This window comes from Pelophylax lessonae (assembly GCF_965119305.1).
Source record: "Pelophylax lessonae genome assembly, chromosome: 5".
In the NCBI taxonomy this organism is placed as follows: Eukaryota; Metazoa; Chordata; class Amphibia; order Anura; family Ranidae; genus Pelophylax; species Pelophylax lessonae.
In genome coordinates, this window is record NC_138772.1 from 207,284,010 (window position 1) to 207,296,378 (window position 12,369).

Sequence of the window (12,369 nt, forward strand, 5' to 3'; positions counted from 1 at the left end):
ACTGGCCAATTTTTTGAACAACTGGTGTGATAGACCAGTGGCCCCCCAATACCACATATTGAAGTGGGGTGTTATTTAACAGTATCCTTTTCTAAAAGTGTATTTTATTCCTGCAAAAATGTGGCCTCTTTTGCTGTGTTAACTCTGCTACACACAGTGACAACAGTTACTTGGCAATTATTTGTAGAACTGGTGTGATAAACCAGTGCACAAGAGGTACAATGCAGACTGCAAATGTATCAGGAGCGAGCCATCAACCATGTACAGTCACATCTGGCGCTCCCAGGACGCCGACACATGGCTCCGCAGTGTGGGCTTTTTTAAATGTGTCCGTTGCTGACAACAGTGTTGCTATCTGCAGCCTTTGCAGTCAACGCATAAGTCGGGGTAAGCCCAACACTCACCTAGGGACAACCGCCTTAAGAAGGCACTTGAACTCCCATCACCAAGCTCAGTGGGAGCAACACCGTCAGAACCCACAAAGCCACACTCCAGGCTCTCACCGTCCAGCCTCTTCTCCTTCTCCTCTCTCCTCACATTTGTCCTCCACTCCACCTTCCATGATGCCATCGTCATGTTGTTCTGGAAAAAGGCAGGCTTCTGTGTCCCAAATGTTGGAGCGTAAAAAAATGATGACGCCGGATAACCCTCTTGCCCAACATTTGACTGCTGGCTTGTCGGAACTGATAGCTCGCCAACTACTGCCATATCAACTGGTGGACTCAGAGGCCTTTCGTAAATTTGTGGCCATTGGAACACCACAATGGAAGGTCCCAGGCATTAAATATTTCTCGCAGAAGGGCATTCCAGAGCTGTATGGTCATTTTCAGCAGCAAGTGAATATATCTCTGGCACACAGTGTTGGTGCCAAGATACATCTGACCACAGACACATGGTCTAGCAAACAGGGGCAGGGAAGGTATATCACTTTTACTGCCCACTAGGTGAACCTTCTGACGGCCGTCAAGCATGTAACCCGTGGCACCCGTGTAGATTTGGTTGTACCACCACGGATTGCATGCAGGCCTGCCTCTTCTTCTCCTCCTCCATCCTCCCTCTCCTCCTCGGCTGACTCCTCCTTTTCTGCTGCTACCGTCTCTTCCGCTGCGCCGCCCAAGATCCCCAGAACCTATTCCACATGCCAGGTGAGACGTTGCCATGCTGTGCGGCGTCTGCTGTGCCTGGAAGCCAAGAGCCACACTGGTCCTGCACTCCTTTCAGCTTTGCGTTCACAGACAGATCAGTGGCTGACACTGCTGAATTTGACAGTTGGTAAAGTGGTGTGCGAATACGGTGCCAATCTGCTGAGCGTGCTGAAACAGGGCAAAATAACACACGTGCCATGCATGGCACACGTTCTGAACTCGGTGGTGCAGCGATTCATTGCCAAATATCCTGGGGTCCAGGACTTCTTGCAGGAGGCCAGGAAAATCTCGGGCCATTTGCGAAGATCGTACACAGCCATGGCTCACCTTGCTGACATTCAGCGGCGACACAACCTGCCCGTCAGGCGTCTTATTTGTGACTGCCCAAAGCGATGGAACTCAACGTTGCAGATGCTTGATAGGCTGCTCCAGCAGAAACGTGCAGATAACGACTACCTGTACGAACTCTGCGGCAGGGCAGGTTCTGGGGAGCTTGGGTTTTTTTCACCTCGCCAGTGGCTGCTCATGCGGGATGCATGCAGACTTCTTCGGCCATTCGATAAGATCACCAAACTGGTCAGTCACGGCCAGGGCGCCATCAGTGACATCGTACCTTACGCCTTCTTCCTGGAGCGTGCATTGCATCGTATGATTGATCAAGCCGTCGAGGAGCAGGAGCAGGTAGATGAGGAAGTCGCAATGTTGGATGAATTCCCAGTGGGTGCTACTCCATCTGAGACAAGTCAACAGCAGGAGTCTGAAGAGGAGTCAGAGGAGTATGGTGCCAGGGGGGGATGAGGAGGAGCAAGAAGAGCATGCTTTAAACCTTTCTGGGATCCCTAGTGTTATCCATGGATGGGGGGAGGAGAACAAGGATGACATTATCCTGGATGATGAGCTGGAAGCAGGCCACTACACCGCTTCCAGTTTAGTGCGAATGGGGGCCTTCATGCTTCAGTGTTTAAGGGGGACCCCTGTATAAAAAGCACAAAGGCCAAGGACCAGTACTGGGTGGCAACGGACTTAGACCCCCGGAACAAACAAAAATTGGTGGAAATGTTACCACAATCACAGAGGGCGGTCAGAATGCAGCACTTCCAGGCTTCGCTGCGGGAAATGCTGCATTCCGCTTTTGCGTGCGCTGGCAGAAGAATTTCAAGCGCATAGGTCAGCGCATAGGACAGAGGTGGGGGACTCGAGTTACATGACTTGACTCGAGTCAGACTCGAGTCACCTTTTTGGGGACTTGCAACTTGCTTGACAGACTTCGGTAAATTACTCGACTTGACTTTGACTTGTGCCCTATGACTTGCGACTTGACTTTGACTTGCGACCTAATACTTGCAGTGACTTGACCCCCGCTGGCCGCTGGCCCCCCCCCACTGGCCGCTGCTTTGGTTTGTTCCGCTCTGTCTCCGTCCTCTGCACCAGTGACGTTGTGAGTGATCGCCGGGACCTATGATTCACAGCGGAGGAGGATCCTCCTCTTCTGCTCCTCCTCCTCTCCTCCGCACCAAGAAGACCGGCTCCACCCACCCACCTCCTCCCTCATGTGTTGTGCGGCGGCGGCGGCCGAGCTGAGCTGTGACTAAAAGACCGGCCCGTGGAAGGTAGGTAAACTATGCCAAATGCCTGGAGCCATCATGTTGGATGTCAGGATGTGTGTGTGGAGCAGTAAAAGGCAGCACTATAGGCCATTGGGAGCGGTGACTGAGCATTGCAAAATGCCAAATGGAGCCTGGAGCCATGTTGGATGTGTGGCGCAGTAAGGCAGCAGTGCAGCACTATATATAGGCCATGGGAGGTGAGCAAAAAAATGCCAAATGGAGCCATGTTGGATCTGTGTGGAGCATGTGGAGCAGTAACGCAGCACTATAGGTGGGTCAGTATAGGTGTCAGTGTATGGGGGGGTCAGTATAGCTATTAGTATAGGGGGTCAGTGTAGTGGGGGTCAATGTATGTGAAAATGTAGGGGGGAGTCAGTGTAGGGGTCAGTGTATGTGGGAATGTAAGGGGGTCAGTATAGGTGTCAGTGTAGCTGTCAGTGTACGGGGGGGGGATCAGTGTAGGGGGTGTCAGTGTATGTGGAAATGTAGGGGGGTCAGTATAGGTGTCAGTGTATGTGGGGGTCAGTGTAGGGGGGGTCAGTATAGGTGTCAGTGTATGGGGGAGGTCAGTGTAGGGGGTCAGTATAGGTGGGTCAGTATAGGTGTCAGTGTATGGGGGGGTCAGTATAGCTATTAGTGTAGGGGTCAGTGTATGTGGAAATGTAGGGGGGAATCAGTGTAGGGGTCAGTGTATGGGGGTCAGTGTAGGGGTTAGTGTATGGGGGGGTCAGTGTATGTGGGAATGTAAGGGGGTCAGTATAGGTGTCATTGTAGCTGTCAGTGTATGGGGGGTCAGTGTAGGGGGTGTCAGTATAGGTGTTAGTGTAGGGGTCAGTGTAGGCGGGTCAGTATAGGTGTCAGTGTAGGGGGTGTTAGTGTATGGGGGGGTCAGTGTATAGAAATGTAAGGGGGGGTCAGTGTAGGGGTCAGTGTATGGGGGGTCAGTGTATGTGTCAGTGTAGTGGGGGTAAGTGAAGGGGGGTCAGTGTAGGTGTCAGTGTATGGGGGGGTCAGTGTATGTGAGAATGTGGGGGGGTCAGTATAGGTGTCAGTGTAAGGGGGTCAGTATAGTTGTCATTGTATGGGAAGGTCAGTGTAGGGGGTGTTAGTGTAGGGGTCAATGTAGGGGGGGTCAGTGTATGTGGAAATGTAGGGGGGAGTCATTGTAGGGGTCAGTGTATGTGTCAGTATAGTAATCTGGTAAGTTAGTGTAGGAATCAGGTAGGTCTGTGTAGGTGTCAGTACAGTAATGAGGTAGGTTAGTGTAGGAATCAGGTAGGTCTGTGTAGGTGTCAGTACAGTAATGAGGTAGGTTAGTGTAGGAATCAGGTAGGTCTGTGTAGTGGTCATATAGGTCTCTGTAGGTGTCAGTATAGTGATCAGGTAGTGGTCAGTGTAATTGTCAGGTAGGTTTGTGTAGTGGTCAGGTAGGGTTGTGTAGCGGTCAGGTAGGGTTGTGTAGTGGCCAGGTACGGCTGTGTAGGTGTCAGTATAGAAATTAGGTTGGTTAGTGCAGGAATAAGGTAGGTCAGTGTAGGAAAAAGGTAGGTCAGAGTAGGTGTCTGTGTAGGAGTCAGGTACGTTTGTGTAGTGGTCAGGTAGGTCAGTGTAGGTGTCAGTATAAAAATTAGGTAGCTCAGTTTAGTGATCAGGTCGATTAGTGCAGGAATCAGGTAGGTCAGTGTAGGTGTCTGTGTAGTGGCCAGGTAGGTTAGTGTAGGAATCAGGTAGGTCTCTGTAGTGGTCAGATAGGTCTCTGTAGGTGTCAGTATAGTGATCAGGTAGGGTAGTACAGGAAACAGGTAGGTCATTGTATTGGTCAGGTAGGTCTGTGTAGTGGTCAGGTAGTTCAATGTAGGTGTCAGTATAGTAATTATACAGTATAGCTCAGTGTAGTGATCAGGTAGGTCAGTGTAGGTGTCAGTGTAGTACTCAGGTAGGTCAGAGTAGGAATAAGGCAGGTCTCTGTAGAGGTCAGGTAGGTCAGTGTAGGTGTCAGTATAGTACTCAGGTAGGTCAGAGTAGGAATAAGGCAGGTCTCTGTAGAGGTCAGGTAGGTCTGTGTTGGTGTCAGTATAGTAATCAGGTAGGTCTGTGTAGTGATCAGGTAGGTCTGTGTAGGTGTCAGTATAGTAATCAGGTAGGTCAGTGTAGGAATAAGGTAGATCTGTGTAGTGGTCTAGTAGGTTTGTGTAGGCCCTACACTTAGGGGGGCGCAAATTACTTGCCTTGCCCCGGGTGCTGACAACCCACGCTACGCCACTGTCTCTTTGTACCATTAAATATCGCCTTATTGATAATTTGCATTTTTTTTCTCATGGGTACAGTAATTGTGATCCCTCCACTCCAGCACCTTCTCCAGGCGGCCATTACCCAACAGCAGCACGCACGCATGCACCCCACCGAGAATCATTCTCTGTGACTGTGAAACCGTCTTTCTTATTTGAATGAAGAAAAGTGAGTACAATTAATTTAATTTTATACATGCCCTAAATAATCACACATTATCTTGTATTAAAGAGAAAAAAAAGGTGCTGCCCTTTGCAATCATTGATAACCACTTAAGCACCAGGCCTATTTCTATCACTTTACAAGGTAAAAACAGTATTTTTTTCTTGAAAATTACTTAGAACCTTCAAAAACTTTTTTTTTTCCAGAGACTGAATCCGGTCCGTGAAATCTGGATGGATGGAAAACCTATTTTCCATCCGTCCAGGGGATCGCCGGATCGGATGAGATTGGACAGGCTTGTTGGTCGTTTAATTGCTGAGTGTTCTGCTCCTTGTCTGCTGTTTGGGCATTCAAAATGTTTCTTTAATATGCCAAGAAAAAAGCACTAAGCACTGCAGTTTTGTTAATGTTGGAAATAAAATAAAACATTTCCTGAAGTGAACACTGACTTTTAACTCATTTAAAGGTGAAAATTGGGGTAGATCAGTATTTTGACTTGATTTGTGACTTGACCAAAATAAATGACTTGACTTGACTTGCTTGACCTCTAGCAGTGACTAGGGTTGAGCGGACACCTAGATGTCCGTGTTCGACGGGTTCGGCCGAACTTTAAAAAAAAGTCCGGGTCCGTGTCCCGGACTTTTACCGAACTTTTCCCGGACACCGAACCCCATTGAAGTCAATGGGGACCCGAACTTTAAGGCACTAAAATGGCTCTAAAACACCAATGGAAAGGGCTAGAGTGCTGCAAATGGCAGCAAAACGTAGTTAAGAGCATGGCAAGTGCTCTGCAAACAAATGTGGATAGGGAAATAACTTAAAACAACAAAAAAAAAAAAACAGAAAAATAAAACAATGTTCTTCATCTCTGAAGGACGAGGCCCATATGGAGTAGGAGGGAGGTTGAGGTGGTGGTGGATGTGGCGGTGTCATAGGCGTGCGCACAGGGTGTGCCGGGTGTACCTGGGCACATTCTAATCACCTAGGGCACATAGCATTATCGCTCTGTTTGCCAGTGAGGAGATGGGAAAGATCTCCCTCGGACCTGCTCTGCTCTATTTCTCTTTGCCAGCAGGGAGAGTAATGTATCGGGGCCATGTACATGTAGGCAAACACATGCATGTGTATTTCAACTTTGGGGTGCACACCCTAATGCAATAGGCTGCGCACACCTATGGGCGGTGTAGGTGGAAGCGGCGGTGGAGGAGGACCAGGGCGGGATTAAGAGCATCATGGTCTTGGTGCTGAGGATTTTGAAGGGCCTTAAGGGCCGTGCCTTGGCATGCACCCAGAGGAGGAAGGGTGCAGCCATGCATGCCTAATTCAACATGGGATGCTGTCTCTGAAGCCCATAAACACATCCATGCATCGGCAACTGTCCCTCCTTGTCAGGCCTTCGCGCTGTGTGGGGAGGTTCTGAGGGTGCTGCCTGGGGAAGCGAGCATAGAAGCCAGATTTCTGTGTTTACAAGTGACAGAAGAGTGGTCACAGTGAATATGGCCAACCCGGGGCCGATATAAAAGGTAGGGGCCTGGAGCTGCAGCTCCAATAGCCCCTACGTTAATCTGGCCCTGAGGAGGAGGACGAGGTAGCCAACACTGCTTCTTTTCACAAATTTTAAATGAGGGTACACCCCAAAAGAGTGAGAAAGAGCAAAAATGGAACAATGGGTGGGTAAGGTCAGTATCCATTGCTATTCTGCACAAGGTACGGAAAAGTCCCGTGGGATCCATGCCTGGTTCATTTTAATGAACGTGAGCTTGTCCACATTGTCTCTGGACAGGCGGCTGCGCTTGTCTGTTATAACGCCCCCAGCCGTGCTAAATACCCGTTCAGATAATACACTGGCTGCAGGGCACGCCAGCACCTCCAAGGCGTAAAGGGCAAGCTCAGGCCATGTGCCCAATTTGGAGACCCAGAAGTTGAAGGGGGCAGACCCCTCATTCACTACATGTAGGCGTGTGCACACATACTGCTCCACCATGTTGGTAAAATGCTGCCTCCTGCTAAGACGTTCCATCTGAGCTGCTGGTGCTGCTGTTTGTTGTGGCGTGCTGACAAAGCTTTTCCACATTTCGGCCATGCTAACCCTGCCTTCTGAGGTGCTGGTTGCGTTGGCGACCTCCTCCTCCTCCTCCTCCTCCTCCTCTGCCTTGTGCTTCCACTGTGGCCCCGCTGTCAGATGGGAATGCCAGCAGCATCGCATCTACCAGCGTGCGCTTGTACTCGCGCATCTTGCGATCGCGCTCCAGTGAGTGAATTAAGGACGGTACTTTGTCCTTGTAACGGGGATCCAGCAGCGTGGCCACCCAGTAATCAGCACAAGTTAGAATGTGGGCAACTCGGTGGTCGTTGTGGAGACACTGCAGCATGTAATCGCTCATGTGTGCCAGGCTGCCCAGAGGCGACGAAAGGCTGTCCTCTGTGGGAGGTGTATCGTCCGTGTCCTCTGTATCCCCCCAGCCACGCACCAGTGATGGCCATGAGCTGGCCTGGGTGCCACCCTGCTGTGAACATGGTTCCATCTCCTCCTCCAGCTCCTCCTCCAGCTCCTCCTCCTCATCCTCCAGAACTGTGCCCCTGCTGGACAATTGTGTCCCTGGCATTTGTGTGTGCAGGAACCCACCCTCGGAGCCCCTTGCGAATGACTGCCCTGAAAGCCTTTGAAATGTTACCTCTTCATCCTCCTCCTCCTCATCCTGTGCCACATCATCTTCCATCATCGCCCGAATTGTTTTTTCAAGGAGGCATAGAAGTGGGATAGTTAAGCTGAGAACGGAGTCATTGCCACTGGCCATGTTGGTGGAGTACTCAAAACAGCGCAACAAGGCACACAGGTCTCGCATGGAGGCCCAGTTATTGGTGGTGAAGTGGTGCTGTTCCGCAAAGCGACTCACGCGTGCGTGCTGCAGCTGAAACTCCACTATGGCCTGCTGCTGCTCGCACAGTCTTTGCAGCATGTGCAAGGTGGAGTTCCACCTTGTGGGCACGTCACATATGAGGCGGTGAGCGGGAAGGCCGAAGTTACGCTGCAGCGCTGCCAGGCGAGCAGCAGCATGGTGAGAACGCCGAAAGTGCGCACAGACGGCCCGCACTTTCTGCAGCAGCTCTGACATATCGGGGTAGTTTTTAAGGAACCTCTGCACCACCAAATTCAGCACATGCGCCAGGCAAAGGATGTGCGTCAAACCGGCTAGGCCCAGAGCTGCTATGAGATTTCGCCCGTTATCGCACACCACCAGGCCGGGCTTGAGGCTCGCTGGCAGCAACCACTCATTTGTCTGCTGTTCCATGCTCCTCCACAACTCCTGCGCGGTGTGTGGTTTGTCCCCCAAACAGGCAAGTTGTAAAACTGCCTGCTGTCGTTTAGCCCTGGCCGTGCTGAAGTTGGTGGTGAAGGTATTACGCTGTCCGGATGAGGAGGCGGTAGAGGATGAGGTAGCGGAGTAGGATGAGTTAGGAACAGGAGGCAAACTGAAGCGCCCTGCAATCCTCGGTGGTGGAAGGACATGCGCCAAATTGCTATCCGCCTCAGGCCCATCCGCCACTGCATTTACCCAGTGTGCCGTTAGGGAGATATAACGCCCCTGACCGTGCTTACTGGTCCACGTATCGGTAGTTAGGTGGACCTTGGCACAGATGGCGTTGCGCAGTGCACACCTGATTTTTCCCCCCACTTGGTTGTGCAGGGAAGGGATGGCTTGCCTGGAAAAGTAGTGGCGGCTGGGCACGACGTACTGTGGGACAGCCACCGACATAAGCTTTTTAAAACTGGGCGTCTCCACCAGACGGAATGACAGCATTTCAAAGGCCAATAATTGTGAAATGCTGGCATTCAGGGCCAGGGATCGCGGGTGGGTAGGGGGGTACTTCCTCTTCCTCTCAAGTGTTTGGGAGATGGAAAGCTGAACACTTCCACGGGACATTGTGGAGATGGTTGTTGGTGACCCAGGTGGTGGTGTTGCTGACAGATCGTCTGTTTGCGGGGTGGCAGGTGCCGGTATGACTACAGAGGTGGCTGGAGCGGCCGAGACTGCAGCAGAAGAGGAAGCAGGATGAGCCAGAGACGTTTCTTGGTTTTGAAGGTGTGTACTCCACTGCAGCTCGTGCTTTGCACTTAGATGCCTGATCATGCAGGTTGTGCTCAGGTTGAGAAGGTTTATGCCTCGCTTCAGGCTCTGATTGCACAGGGTGCAAACCACTCGTGTCCTGTCATCAGCACATTTTCTAAAGAACTTCCACGCTAGAGAACTCTTTTGAGCTGACTTTGGTGCGCTCGTTCCCTTGCTGCGTTGGGCAGTAGCAGGCGTAGTGTCTAGGGCACGGCCGCTCCGCTTCTGCACCCTGCTCCCTCTTCTGCTGTGCTGGTGGCTCTGTGCGACCACCGCCTCTTCCTCCAAACTACTCAGGTCACCTGCATGACCTTCATTCCATGTGGGGTCGAGGACCTCATCGTCCTCCACATCATCTTCCACCCAGTCTTCACCCCTGCCCTCCCTGTCGGTCTCCACAATGCTGAACGCCGCAGCAGTTGGCACCTGCGTTTCGTCATCATCGGAGACGTGCTGTGATGGTCCTTCCATGTACTCATCTTGAGAAATAAGTGGTTGGGCATCGCTGCACTCAATCTCTTCCACTTCTGGGGCAGGGCTAGATGGATGGCCCTGGGAAACCCTGCTGACAGAGTCCTCAAAAAGAATAAGAGACTGCTGTATGGCTTGGGGCTCAGACTGCTTGCCTGATTTGCAAGGGGGTGAGGTGAAAGACAGTTGGACATTGGCTGCAGGTGCCAACTCTGACCTTTCTACAGTAGACTGGGTGGGAGACAATGTGAAGGAACTGGAGGCACTGTCAGCAGCAAACCAATCTACTATCGCCTCTACGTGTTCTGGCCTCATCACTTCTAGAGGCGTATGATGCCCTACCAAATACTGATGCAGGTTCTGTCGCCTACTCACACTTGAGGAAGGTGTTTCACTTGTGCGTGTAGCTGGCACAGATCGACCACGTCCTCTCCTTGCAACAGGAGCTCTAGCAGCAGCACCACGACCCAGGCCACGGCCCCTATTTGACGCTCTCCTCATATTTCTGAAATTTAAGATCTTGCCCTAGAAAGGTCTTTATTGAATAGCAGAACAAAAGAACAACAGTATCGCACGGGTGTATCTCACAGTCAAATATGCAAACTATGCCGCAATTTAATGTTTTTTACACCAAAAGGGTATGTATTGAATAGCGGAATAGGATAAAAAACTGTGTATCTCACACGTACAAACACAGACTAGGCCCGATTAAATTTTTTCCTACCCTAAAGGGAGGATGAGGAAGAGGAGTATGGAACAGGCAGCACCCTCAAATCTTCAGAAGTATGAGATGAACCTCAAAAACTTGGAAAGGTGGATCTCACACGTACCGACACAGACTATTCCGCAATTTAATTGATCCCCAAAGGTTTTTATTGAATAGCGGAATAGGAAATATGATCAAAAAAAGTGTATGTATCTCACACGTACAGAAGCACACTAGGCCCCAATTACTATTGTTTGTACACCTAAAAGGATGGAGGAGGAGGAGGAGGAGTATGGAACAGGCAGCACCCTCAAATCTTCAGAAGTATGAGATGAACCCCAAAAACTTGGAAAGGTGGATCTCACACGTACCGACACAGACTATCCCGCAATTTAATTGATCCCCAAAGGTTTTTATTGAATAGCGGAATAGGAAATATGATCAAAAAAAGTGTATGTATCTCACACGTACAGAAGCACACTAGGCCCCAATTACTATTGTTTGTACACCTAAAAGGATGGATGAGGAGGAGGAGGAGTATGGAACAGGCAGCACCCTCAAAGCTTCAGAAGTATGAGATGAACCCCAAAAACTTGGAAAGGTGGATCTCACACGTACCGACACAGACTATCCCGCAATTTAATTGATCCCCAAAGGTTTTTATTGAATAGCGGAATAGGAAATATGATCAAAAAAAGTGTATGTATCTCACACGTACAGAAGCACACTAGGCCCCAATTACTATTGTTTGTACCCCTAAAAGGATGGATGAGGAGGAGGAGGAGGATGAAACAGGCAGCACCCTCAAATCTTCAGAAGTATGAGATTGTGTTCACTGTACCCCACAAAGATTGTGTTCACTGCACCCCAAAAGGATTGTCTTCACTGCACCCCACAAAGATTGTGTTCACTGTACCCCACAAAGATTTTGTTCACTGTACCCCACAAAGATTGTGTTCACTGTACCCCACAAAGATTTTGTTCACTGCACCCCACAAAGATTGTGTTCACTGCACCCCAAAAGGATTGTCTTCACTGCACCCCACAAAGATTGTGTTCACTGTACCCCACAAGGATTGTCTTCACTGCACCCCACAAGGATTGTCTTCACTGCACCCCACAAAGATTGTGTTTACTGTACCCCCCAAAGATTTTGTTCACTGCACCCCACAAGGATTGTCTTCACTGCACCCCACAAGGATTGTCTTCACTGCACCCCACAAAGATTGTGTTCACTGTACCCCACAAAGATTTTGTTCACTGTACCCCACAAAGATTGTGTTCACTGTACCCCACAAAGATTTTGTTCACTGCACCCCACAAAGATTGTGTTCACTGCACCCCAAAAGGATTGTCTTCACTGCACCCCACAAAGATTGTGTTCACTGTACCCCACAAAGATTGTGTTCACTGTACCCCCCAAAGATTTTGTTCACTGCACCCCACAAGGATTGTCTTCACTGCACCCCACAAGGATTGTCTTCACTGCACTCCACAAAGATTGTGTTCACTGTACCCCACAAAGATTTTGTTCACTGTACCCCACAAAGATTGTGTTCACTGTACCCCACAAAGATTTTGTTCACTGCACCCCACAAAGATTGTGTTCACTGCACCCCAAAAGGATTGTCTTCACTGCACCCCACAAAGATTGTGTTCACTGTACCCCACAAGGATTGTCTTCACTGCACCCCACAAGGATTGTCTTCACTGCACCCCACAAAGATTGTGTTCACTGTACCCCACAAAGATTGTGTTCACTGTACCCCACAAAGATTTTGTTCACTGCACCCCACAAAGATTGTGTTCACTGTACCCCACAAAGATTGTGTTCACTGTACCCCACAAATATTTTGTTCACTGTACCCCACAAAGAT